This window comes from Lynx rufus, unplaced genomic scaffold, assembly GCF_022079265.1.
Source record: "Lynx rufus isolate CCGP_SWC_20201006 ecotype Redwood Valley unplaced genomic scaffold, mLynRuf1.p SCAF_11, whole genome shotgun sequence".
Classification (NCBI taxonomy): Eukaryota; Metazoa; Chordata; class Mammalia; order Carnivora; family Felidae; genus Lynx; species Lynx rufus.
In genome coordinates this window covers 46,181,304-46,199,018 of record NW_025814825.1, presented here as the reverse complement: position 1 = coordinate 46,199,018, position 17,715 = coordinate 46,181,304, and the positions used below count along the sequence as shown (strand labels likewise).

Below are 17,715 nucleotides of genomic sequence, written 5' to 3'. Positions count from 1 at the left end.
CCCCTTGACTCCAGTGCCTGTTGGTTTGTTCGGTTTGGGAGGGGGACTTACAGGCAAAGCAGAGGCTCTTCATTACCTTTTCTCTGGGAGTGCCAGGTGGTTCTTCTTTTTCCCATTTGTCACCTAACAGAATATGGTTTGGACACATGGACATTCCTTAGGCTTCTGTCCCTCAAATGCCCAGTTCCAGTAGCCTTCTACTGAGTAGGAATGGAGGTGGCCTGTTTTGGGGTCTTCACCCTGCCTTCAAGATGTCCAGGATGAATTATCCTTCTGTGTTAAGCCAAGAACTCAGACAAGAACCAGCACTCCATCTCGTATGCCGCCAAGTCCTACTGAGAAGTAAACCAGGCGGTTGAAGCAGTAATTGGCTTGGGTCTTCATTTGTTCAGGCCATAATAACTGCCTCACCGTGCACAGTCCCAGTGGGGTGAGCTGTGAAACCCCTCTCCTGTAGACAGAATTAAGTTGCATTTCATCCTGTGCTCATTCTCAGAATCCCCAGTGGCCAGCAAAACTGGACTTTTCAGATGTAAATAACTATCGCCTCTGCATGAAAATCCAGGAAGTCAGTTCCTGGGTCTCTCCTTACAAGACATTTAGAAGAAGAATCAGTGTATTTCAGTTCCAGCAGCATTGTCCTTCCCTCTATATCCAGCCACAGTGTTCATCAATTTGTTTAATAATGCCTGGGGAGCCTCTGGTTCCAGCATTGAGTAATGGACATTGGGAGTGCTCACTGCTTTAAACACTTTCTAAATCTGGATTCCCTTCTGTGCAAAAGGCAAATTGACAGGAAGGAGATTTTCATTTTCTCATTCTAAAGAGAATTGACATAGAGAAGTGTGTTTGGGTAATGACACCTGGCCAAAGGGAAAACATTTTGGCAATGTAGTCCCTGCAATTTTTTTTTCACTGCCCAGTGGTGTTGCCACCACAGAAGAGGCTCATAATCCAACTGCCTATCAGAATCCCATATGAATCTTTAAAAACTTCAGCAGTTCAGCTCCCACATCTGGATGCCTGGAGTCGAATCTGGGTGTCTAGATTTTAAAGCTCAAAGAGTTTGGTTCTCCTTATGCAACCAGAGTGGGGAACCAGGATTGTGCTACCTAGCAGGGATTGCTCAGTTCTCTCATGTAATCACATAGAGTGCAGTGGTTCTATCTTTTGTGGACTTAGATGCTCTGGGGAACCCACTGAAATGCAAATTCTCTGGCCCCCAGACATTCTGATTCCTCTAGGTCAGGGGTAAGTACCAGGCATCTACAATTTGACAAGATCTTCTTGTGCAAGACAGAAAAGGTCATCTCGTGAGAAAAAGTGGCATGGGTAGACTGGCAGGTGCCATTGGTGTTGCGTTTTACTTGTTTTTGTTTTATTCTTGTTTGGTTATTCTGACTTATAGGATTTTGCTACTTTAAACACATTGATTGCACTTCATTCCTACTTCTTTCCATGCTCTGTAGGTGCAGCCTTACTTTCTGGCCATGGTTAACCTAAAGCAGTGGTCCCTGAGGAGTCTTCCTAAGGAACTTTTAATGTAAATGGATGCCAAAGCCCCTGCGTCCACCAAGAGATTCTAATTAAATTGGTTTGGGCTGGCACTCAGACCAGTACTTTAAAAAATTTCCCCATACGATTTATAAGGTGCAACTGAGATTGAGAACCACTGTCCTAGAAAAATGTGCAAAGCCCAGGAGTTCTTGGATTGGCAGAGAAATGCAAAGAGCTTTACTATGACTGCAGATACTGACAGTGCTTTTGAGGTCAGGTCTTCCAACCTTGAGGACCATGCTACCTGATACTGAGGTGAGGATCCTGACTTCCTGATATGGATGTCCTGAAGTTAATCTGTAGAGAATTGGGCCGAGACTTTGTGACTTTAAAAAAAAAATGTCAAGAGAAGAAAAAGCAAAAAGGACATATGTAGGTTTTGTTCTCATTACTGGGCTCCAAGGGTGATGTCAATAATCGGTTACCGCAGTAGGGAATCCCAATGTGCTACTGGCTGGGATTATAGTCATTTGTGGAATCCCGAGTGACACATCAACCAGGTAGCTTATGGATAAAAGAAGCTCTCTTTTCTTTGAAAAGCCACCTTGTTGCTTTTCAAAACTAATCTACAGACATCATCAATAACAACAAAAAGTTCTTGGATATCAACTGAAAATTAACACCATGTACTTGCCCAGTGCTTTACAGTTTATAAAACCCTTTCACATACATTTTCTCCGTTAACCTTTACAAGAGATCTGTGAACGGGACCAAATGAAGCAAGTGGGGTTCAGAGAGTTTAAATGATTTATCCAAGCGCACACAATAGGCATAGACCAAACAATATTGGGGTGCAGTAATCAAGCTGCTTCCAAATGCAGACAGTTATCATAGTCGGGACGTGGATAGACATATTTAAGATGTTAGTCATTGCTACTTATTTTATGAATAGTAGTCAGTGATCAACAGCACATCGGACCTATGATGTAATGGTTGTTATCTTAGATCAGGCTAAGAAAAATAGTTGAGTTAATTGAAAGAAGAAAAAAGAAAAGGGAGTGAAGGATAGCACATGTGGTGGTCCAGCGATTTGGTAGAATCGTGGTGGCACATGAATGACCCTGGATTGGGCAGTGCTGCTCCAGTCATGCCTTCTTTACGTGCGTATGTATGTTCTAGCAGATTCTAATCATTGGAAAGGTTAAGCACAGAAAAACCGTGCAGTTAAGTTTTCAATTAGCAATAATCGCGCCTCGGATAAACCTCTTTGGCTACGATACTGCCACTGCGCAAAGCTAAAAACCGTGCAGTTAAAAAACAACTTACTATAGCTTCCTCTGCCTTCCAACAGGAGATAGTTGTCGTAACTGACGTCCTTGGTAGTAATACATCCCCACCCTCTATGCTCCGTGCAGTGACTGTTAGGACGAGTTAGGAAGCAAAGTCGTGCATGGCCCTCTGTCTAGGGCAAACACTAAAAAGGGTTTACTCTGTGCCAGGCACGTGATGAGCACCTTTCCTGGGTCATCATTTCATGTGTGCCTCACGCAAACCCCATGGCTCAGTATCATATTCTTTGATGTCCTTTTGTATTATCTCCTTAGCTGCATTTTATATGTAAAGAGACTGTGGCACAGAGTTGTGTAGTAGCCTACCCCAGTTTCACACTGTAGAAAACCAGACTCCTGGCATCCAGAGCCCAGTCCTCAACGTCATCCCTACACCTCCACCAGTTGCAGACTTTGCATATGTAAAGGAGAGCAGGGTCAGATCTATGTTTGCAGGCAGAGGCCACAGAGAACAGAATTGTTCTGCACTATTTATTTAGCAAAGCTGTTTTACTTTGTTAAAATAGAATGGTTTGGCTAGGAAAAAAAAATGCCAGTAAGTAGTTATGAGTGAAAATTGCTAAAAAGTTTTTAAAGTCATTTTTCCTGCCATGATACGCAATTTGGTTTCCTCCCCATTGTGCTGAGCTCTGGAGACTTAACTCCCTGCAAATCAGCAATCATATCGTAGTGATACCTGCACATGTATTGTGTGGATATATATACACATATGTATGTGTGTGTGTGGAGAGATAACAAGCAAAGGGGACTGGATTTCACAGATAAGAGGGAAAGGAATTTCCACTGGAGGTAATAAGTGAGAGAGATAGAGAAACCAATTGGGAATTGGAAGTAATTTTGAAAATTAAATATTTTGAGGATGCATGAAAATCCCAGGAAGGATGTGTGGTAAAGGGATTAAACTATTAACTGGGATAGAACAGCACACCCTCCCCCCCACCCCCATTTATACAATAGCACGTAGTTGGTAGAAAAGGCATATCTATGTGTTCTTGGCAGAGGTGAAGGAGGGACATGGACATGTGGATTTCAGAGTTGATATGATGCCATGGTCTGGGAGCAAAGAATCCCCCTCTCTGTATGTACATGTGTGAGTCTGCACTTCTCTATTTCAATTTCTATTCCTGAATATATTTTCTTTCTCCCGCTCGTGCCACACTTTATATTCTCCTACTCTCTACCTATAGCCACTTTGCAGGGAAAAGATGATGACTTATGACCAAAGGAAATACATTCTTTTCACCTCAGTGAAGTCAGCAAGGGTCCTCAGCATGAGAGCTATGGATTGAGGGCAAGCAAGGCAGCCATGCAGCCAGCATAAAACTGAATGCAGCCCTCAAAGTCTGTGTGGTCTGTGGATTTTCAAATGGTTGTGCCAGAGCCTTCTTCCCAAACACCAAGGGGGCTAGGATCCTACACTCTAGGAGGAGAGGGAATGGAGAGGGCAAGATACTGCTTGCGTAGTGGATGTTGGATGATTAGCTGAGGTGCGCCTCTCAGGGAAAAGCTGACCTGGAAGTCAGGCATATATTTCGTCCAAAGCATCTGAGGGAACAAGGAAGACAGGAAGGGTACAAGTACCATGAAGGCAAATAACGGAGTGCATGGAATGTTTAAAGTTGGTTGGAGGGACAGGAATTAGGTGGTGGAGCCTAAAGATTCCTAGTGCAGATTTTAATGGTTTCCACAGATGCAGATCAGGATAATTCTTGAAATCATAAATGAACAACCCAGGACTGACTAGAAGAAGCAGAATAGTGCAGTCTACCTACCTAGGATGGCTTCTAGTGCCACACAGGGAGCAATTCTATTGCAAGGTCCCTCCAGTGTTCGGGGTGTGCTGTCTATAAGGACTAATGGGCCCATGGGAAAGGGTAGACAGTGTATCCTACTGAAGATGCATCCAGCTTGTCCCTTGGGGGTAGCAAACTTAACTACACAGGGAAATTCTTCAGCTGTACAGCTAAAACAGAGAAGTAGTCCTCCTATCAGCCATGCCAGTCCAGGGAAAGGACAAAATTGATCATTGGAATAAAAGAGGATCAATGCTAAGAGTTCCTGGAAGCCTTTAGTGTTGATAAGCAAGTGACATCAGCTTCAAGTTTAGCATCTAAATTCTGTGTAATTGTGTGTTCATGAACTTCTTAGTACTACTCGGTGGTAAAAACACCTATCCTAAACATTAAACATTTCTAAGGCTGTTGGGGACTTAGGACAAGGAGTACTAGCATATGCCCAGAGGTCATAAGCTCTGTTGCCTGACAATGATGATGGGGGTGCAGATACTTGGGTGTAATGGTGTATAAGCTGCCGTGCCAGGTTCAAGGGTTGGGGAAAGAGACGTATAAATCATGATTGCTGACCCTCTAGGCAGACTTCTGCCCAGAGAAAAACGTTGAATAAGAACTTAAGGCTACATATTTTGAGTCAGATTATGGATACATTCCACACTCAGAGGAATGACAGTGGTCTCTGGCTGTTCATTAAGCTTTCCTAGGACATTTGGACATGACTGTACTTGCATTGATAGGTATAGGTAGCATCTTTTTTTTATCTTATTCATAGATACGCTTATTTATTTTTGTTATCAAAATGGAAATACTCTGATTACTTTTCTGATTGCCAGAGTAACATTGACTCTTTAAATATTAGAAACAATTAAAATATGTAAAATCTACCAAAATCCCAGTATCCTGGGATAAAAACTTTGATATTTGTGTATGCGTGCTTCTTTATTTCTGTATGGGTAGGCACAAATAGGGGGCTAGCTTAATCATAGCACATTTGACCTATATCCTTTATTCTTTCCTCATATTAGTATGTATTAAGCATATTTTCATGTCAGTAAATATAAATCTACCTCTTTATTTTAATAAGGGACAATACTCACTTATTGAATATATAAAACTGTGTGCCAGTGCACCCATTATCAGACATGAGGTTCTTTCTAATGTGCTACTATTATTTGTAATACTGGGATAGAATCCTTTGACCTAGCAATTTCACTGCTAGGAAAGAAGCCAGAAATCCTGTAAAGAGTCACACAAAATGATGTACATAGTTACTCTTCAAAACAGTTGCACTGAACATACACCTACCTGCAAGTTATTTAAGTGCTTGTCTCCCACATACATTTGGCAGAAATGGGTATTATCATTCTTTTTCAATTTTTGTCATTCAGCTAGCTTGGAAAGAAGGTGTGGTGAAATAGCATTTTGGGGGGTCTGTATGACCTTTATAGTGTCTGGAGACTGATTCTTTTATATTATGGCAAGTTGGTCAGTTGGCACATCCCTCAGTCACGTACTCAGTCCCTTCCCCAGGGCACTACAGCTGAACTTTCCACACTCTATTAATTTAAAGATGCTTTGGGATCCAAGCAGAATGTCGATTTCCGTACTCTGGCCTCAGCTTTGTATTTAAAGTAGACTCACCTGTTATTACAACATATAGTTGTTGAACCTAAATGCTTCCCCAAAGGAGAGAGAGGTGTTGATATGAGACAGAAGAGATTGGGTTATAACAGGAAAGAAATTGACTTAGTTATAACCTCAGAGACCATACAAAGAGTTTATAGTAAATTATGGGAGGTTACTAATAATAAATTGTGAGAGTGTTTTAAAGCATTCTGGGACTTTCTAACCCTCAAATTCTGTGTTTGCACAGTTGATAGTAGAGTTGGCTGCATTCCATATAAGTCATTCTTCTGACACACCCATAAATATACCCACATACACACATGTATGCACACGTGAACCAGTGCTTGTATTATAGGCAAAGAAAGTGAGATCAGGGAAGTAGCATAATTTGATGAAAAGTCAGACAGCAGATTATCGGAAAACCAGAGTCCTAAGTCCTAGCTTGTTTGCAGATTCATTCCCTAACATTTTGGAGTGAAATTATATATATATATTTTAAAATCACTCACAAAATAGCCTAACTCTGGAGCCTTCACTGAGGAAGAGGGAGATATGGAAGAACGACTAATAGTTCATTAACTTTTAATAATCTTGCCCCATATAAATCACAGGGATGAAAAGTACAGCATAGGGAATATAGTCTATAATATTGCAATAACATTGCATAGTGACAATGGTAACTACACTTATCATGGTCAGCATTTCATAATGCTGGCAATTGTCATATCACTATGTTGTATACCTGAAAACAATAAGACATTGTATATCAAATATGCTACAATTAAATATATTTTTTTCAGATTTTTCTTTATTGCATTTAGTAATATCAATTTTCTTAGAAATGTATTAATTTGACCTAGATTTTCAAATATATCAACATTATATGAATAGAGGAATTTATATATTCTTTAAACACTGCATTTACCTTTTTCTTCTCCAGTTTTATCTCTTTACTTTTCTATTAGTGAATTTACCAGATTCACATATTAATGCTTAATATTCATATACTAATTCTGTTTCCCTAAGAAGCAACTCCTGGATTTATTGAGAAATTTTAATATATTTTTTCTCTTCTCTATGTCATCCTTTCCCACCTTTATTTTTATGGTTTCCTTCCCCCTGCTTTTGTTTGTAAAGATTATGGTTATTTTTTACCTTCTTAAATTTAATAATCACTTTTTTGGCCTTCATTTTAACTACTTAATTATTAAAGTGTTTGAAATGAAGCATTTATTTTAGATGCACAGTGGAGTTGTGGTATATCCCATGTTTTGATAATAGTGTTTGCATTTTCATTATTTTCTAATTAGTCTGTAATCGTAGTTTTCATTTCTTCTTTCACTCCATACCTCTCTTTGGAGAGTGTTTTTGGTTTCTTAGTATAACATTACTCTTACTTAAAAAAATTGTTTAATAATCTAACTTTACTTCTTGAAGTTAGCAAATTATGTAGCACAGTATAGAAGTCACAGATCCCAACGTTCCTCTTTATTTTACACCAGATGTCTACATACAAGTTGGCCAATAGGAGTCCACTCGGTTGGACCCATCTGTAAGATAATTAGGTAGGCTTTTTCCACATTTGACATAGTTAAGCTGTAATTTTATGTTTCCACTTCTACGGCTGTGTACCTTTCCAAGATTTTATGGGTTTGTCCACAGAAGGGGAGGGAGATAGCGATGCCACTAATAGTTCTATTAAAAACAGTTAATGATCTACTTCAAGTCTCAGTGTTAGCACCCAGGATGCTGGACCTCCACTCTCCTCTCAAGCCCTGGGCTGTGATTTGTCTAATCACCAAACTCCTGTGGTCCTTAGATGCCTTCTTCTCTCGTACTTCTTGCTTCTCCTCTTTCTGGGGCTGAACCTTTGAATATGGACCTCCTTTTCTCCATTAGAAAGTAAGCTCTTAGAAGACATTCTTATATGTTCTTTTATATGTCTTAATATAGACATGGGCATATACTACACACATAATAAACTCTGAATAAAGTTTTTTTTAAATAAATCTTGAGACCGATTTTATATTTTAAAATTGATGTAAATTACTTGATTTGGCAAATTTCAGCACATTTCATGGCCGCCTATGAGACTGGTGGGGAAAGGCAGAGCTGTAAGTATACATTTACTATATGGCACATTTCCCTGGTGTCGACTATTGATAATATTCCAAGGAGGAATTTACAGGAGCTGGATGATATCCATGATTCCAGTAGTAAATATGTGAACTTTGGCAATGTCAGTTCACTTCTCTCTGCTTCATCCACAAGCAAAAAGAAGCTATGTTTTCCTAGAGCTAAGACTCCTGATTCCTAAACTCTGAGTTAGGGCTGGAGAAAGAAAGGTGATTTTTCTAAGGTATTACAAAGCAAACAATGGCAGTGATGCAAAACCCATCGCTAGTCTTGGAGAAATCATAGTCAACAGGCAAATAAAACCATCTAGTCCTTTGCATACAATGGATGTAAATTATAAGATTTGTATATAGCTACAGTCCAGTCCCTAAGACAAAACCCAAACAAATGAGGAAAGGAAACCTTTTCCCAAGCTGAGGCATCTCACAGTAAGTAGGATTTGATTTCTTTGCCCCACTGAGAATGTTGTTATTAGTATAATTTAAAGGTAATTAAAAATACATTTGGTTTAGTTGTTACTTTCTCTTCAAAGTCTTCATTCTTTCTTGTCTCTGAGAAAGTCCTGCTGCGTCAGTTTGATCTTCCAAAATAAACAATGTTTGTTAACTTACAGATATTTTAGGAAAAAGCGTTAAAAGATGATGGTGTGGGAAATCACCACAGATCCAAGTCAAAACAGAATTGTCTTGCATTTTTTTTTTAATTTTCTAACAGTTATTCTGCTTCAACTCTTGGAAATGACAAGAAGCAATTGGCACTCACGATGAACCTCTTTTTTTCTCAATTCACGAAGACAGTTTATTATCAGATGCATGGCCTTGGCTTTGCTGCTTTTTATGCTTGTCAGTTGTTGCCCTTATTGAAATTGCAGAAACAAAAGCTTTCATAAGGATCCATGAGCCCTTAGAATTAGCACATGCCCATTAACCACAAGACTCTCCAATGATGGATGTAAGGACTGAAAACATTAAAACGGAAGGGGAGACATGCACCACCAAATCTGGAGGATAAATTAGACAAAAGGAACACTGTGTAAATGATTTTATTTCACCTGCTAGTACTTGTTCTTGATTCAATGCCTGATATGCCCTGTCCTACAGGAATAACCATCCGTAGAGTCACTTTCCCAGTAGAGCCAATCTAGATTTCAAAATAACTTCACATAAATATAAATATTATGCATCTGTATTGCAGGAAGTTTGGAAAGTTCATAAGTGTTGATAAGAAAATAGGTCACCCATAATTCCATTACCGATTCTAATAATTATGAACCACTTGATGTGTTTCTTCCTATTTTTCTAGGTTTATTAACATTAAAAAAGTAAGCTCATACCATATATAAAATTATGAACCTTGTGTCTTTTTAAGCATTATACATTAATTTCCATGGCATGTTGTAGCTTTTAAAAGCTAAAATTTTAATGTTTATTTTAAGTATCCTAACATATGGTTGAATAGTTATTTTTTTTTCTCTCAGTTGGCTTTTAGGTGATTTTTAATTGGCTATTATAAATCATAATGTGGTGATTTGGGGGACATATTTTGTGGTATACATGGGTGTGAGTTATATCCTTGAGGTAAATCTGTAGGAGGGAAATATTAAAGGTTATGGAATATTTTTAAAATTACTGGGTCCAATTTCAAGGTCTATATTAAGGCTTCTATTACAAAATGCCAAATTAATTTTCAAATATGTTCTCCCAATTTACACTTCCACTGACATTATACCAAGTGCCTATTTTACTAAAGTTATACAAGCATTGCACATTATCTTATTTTAATCTCTACTTATTTTTGTAATAGAATAGTAAAATCTCCTTTTCAAAACTTTGTGTATCTTTAATTGTTTAGGAAGTTGAACATTTAAATGTGTTCTCTTCCTTGTCTTAATGTTGTAGATAAATTCGTATCTCTTCTATAGTTTTCTACCTAGTCTGGTTTTCATTAAAAAAGAAAACAGTAGATTTGTGTACTACATTTGTACACTGTACTGTATTGAGCTGTTTTCTAGTTATTGTGGAAGAATCTCTTGTATCCTGGGTGATCATCGTGATGGCAACACTGTTTCTAAGGCTGTAGAGTGATCTCTGTGTTTGGTCCTAATATTCTCTTAGGGAGGGAGTTTAGCATGCAACTCCATAGGAACTTTCTCTAGAGAGCAGCCTTTGGATAGAGGGGCACCATCAGCAACTGATATGTGAGCTTTTAAAGTAAGGATGCTAGAAGGGCTAATGGACAAACAAAGCTAGTGGGGGGAAAACCCATGAAGTCCTATAGATAGACTGTCCCTTCAATTACATGCTGTAAACTTAATGGAAGATTAAACTCTCTACACCTCAGTTTCCTCGCGTATGTAATAAAGATGATATTTGTTCCTACTTCATAGAGTTATATGACTTCTTAAACTTAAAAAAAAAATAGTATTGGATACTGTCTTAGGTGAGTTCCCCCAGAAACACATTCAGATAGTAGGATTCTGGTACAAGATATTCATTGTGAGACAATCCCTGGACACCAAATTTGGACAGTGGAGACAGGTATAGGAAGGGAAGGGTACAATGTAAGCGAACTTTACCAAATCAGTCAACACTGTGGGTGACTGGAGCTTAATCTCACTGGGGACATCTAGGAGTCACTGTAGAACGACCACCCCTGAGGCATCGTGTACAAGGGGTGAGGGTTTTAGATTATTTATATGCCAACTTTTATCAGTGTTTGTTTGGAGGCTGCTGCAGGAGGTGTTCATTCCCTGGTAGCTCCTGGAGGGCGGGAACCCCTGAAACCCTAGAAAATCCACAGGCAGCTAGAAGTAGGGTTATGAATACGTTATGGTAGTGAGGCCAAGGACGTATGGGTAGAGAATTGGCAGCTATGTCAGTACCAGGGAGACTACAGATCCCTGGACAGTCGGTACCTGAGCACTGCTGTGATCCTCACGCCCTACCTCAAACACAAGCAATGTCACATCTGATTTCAGTTCTAGTCAACAAGTATTGTTGCCAGACACTGTGAAAGCCACGGGGGATAGAATGACTAAGACATAGATTCTGGACTCAAGCAGCTCACAATCCTGTTTTTGTACACAGCGGGGGTAAGCCAACGGTGTGATAAATGCATGCCACTTCACATGCAAAATCAGGGGTTGATGTAGATTTCTGAGAGAGACAACCGTGAGAACTCACAAAGAGAAGTCACATCTATGTAGTGTGTGGTTTGGAGGGTGGTTTGGTAGAGGTGACCTTTGAGCTTCCTTTTGAGGTATGAGCAGGTAATAGCCTTTCAAGGAAAGATGAGATGGATACAGGGAGAAAATCTATATAATGTAATGAGTGAAATCATGGGATGATGAAATAAGATGGTTTAGCCAAGGATTTACCAGTACTTCCATATTCCTGGAAGGAAGGGCTCATTTGGCCAAGTGGTAGTTGTGGAGTCTTGAGAGCCACACCAGTGGCAGGCGATAGAGAACCTGGTGAAGGAAGTAGTGATGACATTTTGAAAGTCTTGGGGAGTCACGGAAAAACTTTGCACAGAAAGCATTTTGAGTGCTATTTAGAAGAGACTCTGTACCAACATGACTCTGGAAACAAGGAGACCAGTTTAGGGGCAACTGTAGAAAGTTTAGCCAAACAGTAGTAAGCCCTAGTGGCAGAATAGAGTTAAGTGATGGTAACGAGGTGAAATCGAAAGAATGTGAGCGCTGAGTCATGTGTAGAATTATTGAATCACTGCATTGTACACTTGAAACTAATGAAACACTGCATGTTAACTATACTGGAATTAACCTTAACAACAACCACAAAAAAGGACATGAGATAGGTTATGGGGGTTGAGGAGCCAGATGAGTGAGATGGAGCAGGTCTGGATGGTTTTCAGGATTTCTGACTAGGCCACTGACTGCATGTTTGTGCCGCTCATCAAGTGGATGTTGGAGAGAGAATGGAAATTTAGCGGGTGGAGGACACGATGATGTGATGAGGCACGGTGTTGCTTTCTTTCTTTGGTGTCCGTCATTTCCCCCTCCTTCCTCCCCATTAATGTCTAGTTGAATCATCAGTCTTGATGGAGCAGATTTCACTTTTCTTGCCAAACCCATGTTGTGAAATCCTCAGGACTCAATGGGGAATCCATATGGGGAACTTCATGGCTGCCTCTTTGGTTCATGTGAAAGTGAGAGCAAATGAGTTGGATTAGGGTGGGTTTTTACCTACTACAGAAAAAAAAAATGATGTAACCCTGGCTTCTCTTCCCAGCAGCCCTCCCACCTACCAGTAGGACTTCGGAATGGTTCCCTCACTACCTGGAGAGATTGTTGTGAGAAATGAATGACATAGGAAGTAAAGAATATGCTTAGTAAAACCTTAATGACCATGTAAAAAAGTAATTAATCCATAAAATAAGGGAAATCAATTCAGTTAAAACAAAACACTACTCTGACAAGAATAGGCGAGACCATGCAGTAGGTCCCTTACCTTTGAACTGGGGACAGAATATAAATAATCGTCCTTTAAGGTTTGTGGGAAAAGGTGATAATAAAGACCAAGGCAGAAATGGGTGGCTTAGAACAGGGGAAGAAGCCATCAGAATGGTAAATAAAATCAGGAGCTTTTTCCTAGGGGAAACATAAGGAGGGGAAAACAAAGAGATTAAGATGAATGATGTAATCAGGCTGGCAGCCCTACCCGTCTTTCACTCCCCCACAAGTCTGGCCCTGGCTCCTGTCAGACACACCACCCACACCTTCTCAGCAGTATCGCCTGGATCTGCACCCTGAGAGCCATCTCTGCCTCCCCCCCCCCAAAAAAAAAACCCTCATCTTTTGATTAGTGACAGTGGCCATTTGTGTGACACTGGAATTGTGGCTTCCTGGGCCACGTGGCTTTTTGGAATGGCTGACATGGTTGTTCTTTCATGAATAATCAGAGGAGGAGGATTATGAATGTGGGTGGCTCACTAGCTCCTAATCTACCTATAAAACTTTCCGCATGGAAAGTCCAACAGAAGAACAGAAATCTTGCTGAAGAAGTTGGTTGTCAGACGTCTAATTAGATGGGCGGATGATTAGCAGGCTCAGTGCTGTAGGTGAGCTTATTTTAATAGTGTTTGGGACATCAGTGGGCAGAACTGCAGCTGATCAGGATGAACTGAAAGAAATCTGAGGAGCAAAATAACAAGACTGGAAGTGGGAACATGGGGACATTTTCAAAACCTTGCCTTAAAAGAATCAAAGGGAGGAGAGGCTTTCACAGGGCTCTCGTAGCTTGTTGAGATGTCAGTGTGGGCATTGCTCGTTTGAAGTTATTTGTGCAAATAACGTTGTCAGGTAGTGTTTTCTATTTGCAAGCAGTGGGAATCAGCTCTGGCTAATTAATTGAAGTGGAGGTTACTTGCAGGAAAACTGGTGCTCACAGAAGCAATAGGAGTGATGCCCCAGCTTAGGAATTGACGGTGGCCAGACCTGCACCAAAGGTCTGACAAAAAGGAACTTCAGTACCATCAGGTCAGGATGCTGATAGGAAATGTCCAAACGCAATGGTTTCTTCCATTCTTATGTTTCTCACTTAAAGTTCAAAATCCTGGGCTAGCCTGTCACCCTGGCTAAGCTTTGGCTACAGGATCACCCTGTGGTTCTACATAGTGGAAGGAAAAGGATTCGAACCCCTTTGAATTCTACACAGAGAAGACACCTTCTTTTAACCTTCCCACCCAACCTTCTTCTCAGTGATGGAGAGGTAATCCCCCATAAGGGAATTTGGATGTTGGGAAGGAAGAATGGATTTTGAGTCACACAGGTACGTGCTCGTACACACATACACACACAACGGCAAGTTTCCAGTGTGGAAATTTGTGCCTCAAGTGGTTTCAGTTTAAAAGCTGGAGTAGTGGGGCACCTGGGTGGCTTGGTTGATTAAGCATCCAGTTCTTGATTTCAGCTCAGGTTATGATCTTGTGGTTTGTGAGTTCGATCCCTGTGTCGGGCTCCATGCTAACAGCACTCCCTCTCTCTCTCCCTCTGTCCCTAGTCCCTACTCCTGTTCATGCTCTCTCTCTCCCTCAAAATAAATAAGGAAAAAATATAAAAAGCTTAAGTAGATCAAGTTTACCTGGGGATCCCTGTCAGGAAGGCTCCCAGCTGATACCTGGATTATATCTGTAAGGAGAAAAGATAATAAGTTGGAATATTGGAAAAAAAAAAAAAGACTTGAGGCACCTGGGTGGCTCAGTCGGTTAAGCCAGGTCATGATCTCACAATTTGTGGGTTCAAGCCCCGCATCAGCCTCTCTGCTGTCAGCACATACCCCACTTCAAATCCTCTGTCCCCATCTCTCTCTGCCCCTCCCATCCTCTTGTTCTCTCTCTCTTTCCAAAATAAATAAACGTTAAAAAAAAAAAGAGACTCATGTAATCCTCTTAATAGCTGTATGAAACATATTCTCAGATTATCCCCATTCTGTGGATTGAGAAACTGAGATTTGTGGAAAACAACTTGCCCAAGATTTTACTAAGAGTGTTTCTGAATCCAGCTAGAGCTCTTGGCTCTTCTGCTAGATTTTGGGATTCTTCATAATGTCAATAATGTGATGAAATAGCAGGTCACTTCTTGTTTTACCTGTCTAGAAAGCTTTGTTTTGCTGGTTTTATGCATCCAAACTCATGAGCAACTACTTTGCTTGGTGGAAAAGTCAGATTGACAGCTCCATCAACCCCTTCCTTCCTTCCTCCCTTCCTCCCTCCCTCCCTCCCTCCCTCCCTCCCTCCCTCCCTTCCTTCCTTCCTTCCTTCCTTCCTTCCTTCCTTCCTTCCTTCCTTCCTTCCTTCCTTCCTTCCTTCCTTCCTTCCTTCCTTCCTTCCTGGGTTTCCCAGGTTTATTCCACACAATCTTTTTTATCCCACCTCAGAGGTCTCCAGCATTGCTGCTGTCATTCTCGTTATTTTTCTAAGCGCAATCCTTTAAGGACCTGGCCTGAGATCACCACATCTTACTTAACAGTGATGGTCTCTCCAGCCCATGTAATTGCTTTAGACTTGTATGAACAGGGATTGGAAGTTGTGGCTTAAATGGCTTTTTACACAGACCATATAACTTCAGCCTTCTTGCCTCACGTTCACCACAAAAGACTTCCTGTTCTCTCTCTCTCTCCCTCTCCCTCTCTCCCTCCCTCTCCCTCTCTCCCTCCCTCTCTCTCTCTCTCCCTTTCTCTCCCTCTCTCCTCCCTCCCCCCTCTACACACACACACACACACACACACACACACACACACACACCATTAACTCGCTGCATGCTGACAGATTTTCCCAGTTTGCTGTTCATTAAGTTATATTAACTGTGGAAATAAAATATGTCACATGATCAAATGTTATTAGATAAAAATGAATTTGCCACCTGCTGCTTCACCCCTGCCCCTCTGGAAAATAAAAGGAATTGGATTTGCTGAGAAATCCCCCGACTTGTATTTTTTTTTTCCTCTTTAAGAAGCTCCATATGTCAGGGACAGAGCCACAGCTGTAGTGAGTCGTTGAAAAGTCCATCTCTGTTAATAATGAAGAACTTCTATGCAAATAAAAAGCCCCATTTTATAAGATAAACTTCCTGTTTACTTGCAAACTCATGTTTTATATCAGAACTGATGATGTATTCAACCTCATGCTGCTGGCCAAAAGAGCTGGGAGATAATTACCCATTTTGGAAGAGTGTGAAGTGTTGAATAAAAACATTCAGTTTGTCTTTTGAGCTGAACACTCCCTTTACCCTTCTTTCTCCTCTTCTTTCCCACCTACTTTTTTTTTTCTTCATCTGTGACTCTTTTAGAGGGGGAAAAATGACACTTCCTGACCCTTTCTACTATTTTTTCTACTTATTTTTCCCTAGACTAGATACAGCATATGATGACAGCATCTTTTATTTTTTTTTGGTATATATTTATTTTGAGGGACAGAGTGTGAGAAGGGGAGGGGCAGAGAGAGAGGTAGAGAGAGAGAATCCCAAGCAGGCTCTGAGCTGTCAGCACAGAGCCTGAAGTGGGGTTTGATCCCACAAACTGTGAGATCATGACCTGAGCCAAGATCAAGATTAGGACTTTTAACTGGCCGAGCGACCCGGGTGCCCCAACAGCATTTTTTAATTTGAAGGCTATTTAGGGATATTCATAAATTTGGGTGTGTAAGATCATATTTCATTAATTTATTTCACTCATTAATTAATTGTACACATTCCATAAATAGTGCAGTATGGGTCAGGCACTATGCCAGGTGCAGATCACATACTAATGATCACAGGTACATGTGGCCCTTGCACATGGCCTTTGTGTGGCGTTTTTAAGCTAACAGGAAAGAAAAAAAAAAGGTTAGTAGCTTTAAATGAAGGTATCATGATAAAATCTGAGCTAAAGTTGATATGTATAGATCAAAAGAGGTGTTTCTCATTTATTTTGTTGACTTATAATTTTTATAGAGTATTCATTGAATGTGATCATATTTGGTAACTGATGACAAAACTCTGTCCTTGGATGAGGGTAGGAGAATGACAATTGATAAATTTTTGAAATGGATCTTGTTTCTGTTTTCCTGTGGTTTTATTGAGGGAGATTTGCAAACTATACAAAAAGACATTATTTTGTCATTTGAAACCTGGAGTTTAGTATATAATATATGGGGTTTTAATTATCGAAAGCTCTTTAGAATGTTAGAACTGCACACTGTGAACCCTAGAATAATAGGAATTATTCTTACTTATATTTACATCTTACCTGAAGGAAAACTCTGGAGAGTCTGTGGAATAATTGGAGTGGATGTATAAATGAATGAATAAATATATGGCTGCAACTTAGGCGCTGATAAAGTCCTAACATCTGTACCTACAACCTTTATCATCAGATTTAAAGGCTTTGAACTGAGAGGGCACTTTGGTAAATGTTGGCGTGGAATGGTCACCTGTGCTAGGCGTTCTATAGAGCAGAAGAATGACACAGACCCTAGGTTTTCCCAGCTATGGTGTGATTGAGGACATTGTCTAGGATAAACAGTCACATCTGTTTAAAATAAGTCAGACTCTGACTTAGAATAATATACTGTTTTTGTTTTTTAAATTTTTTTTTCAACGTTTATTTATTTTTGGGACAGAGAGAGACAGAGCGTGAACAGGGGAGGGGCAGAGAGAGAGGGAGACACAGAATCGGAAACAGGCTCCAGGCTCTGAGCCATTAGCCCAGAGCCCGACATGGGGCTCGAACTCACAGACCGCGAGATCGTGACCTGGCTGAAGTCGGACGCTTAACCGACTGCGCCACCCAGGCGCCCCAAGAATAATATACTGT

The 17,715-nt window shown here is 40.4% G+C and overlaps 1 protein-coding gene and 1 non-coding gene across 5 annotated transcripts in view; one reads left to right on the top strand and one right to left on the bottom strand.

Annotated features, from left to right (window-relative positions):
* The window catches only part of SORCS1 (sortilin related VPS10 domain containing receptor 1), a 505,682-nt gene that overhangs the window by 220,984 nt on the left and 266,983 nt on the right, over positions 1–17,715 (top strand). The window lies entirely within an intron of this gene.
* Positions 2,658–2,794, bottom strand: LOC124507319 (U4 spliceosomal RNA). Its single transcript, XR_006960976.1, has one exon. It is a non-coding gene; the product is annotated as a U4 spliceosomal RNA (small nuclear RNA).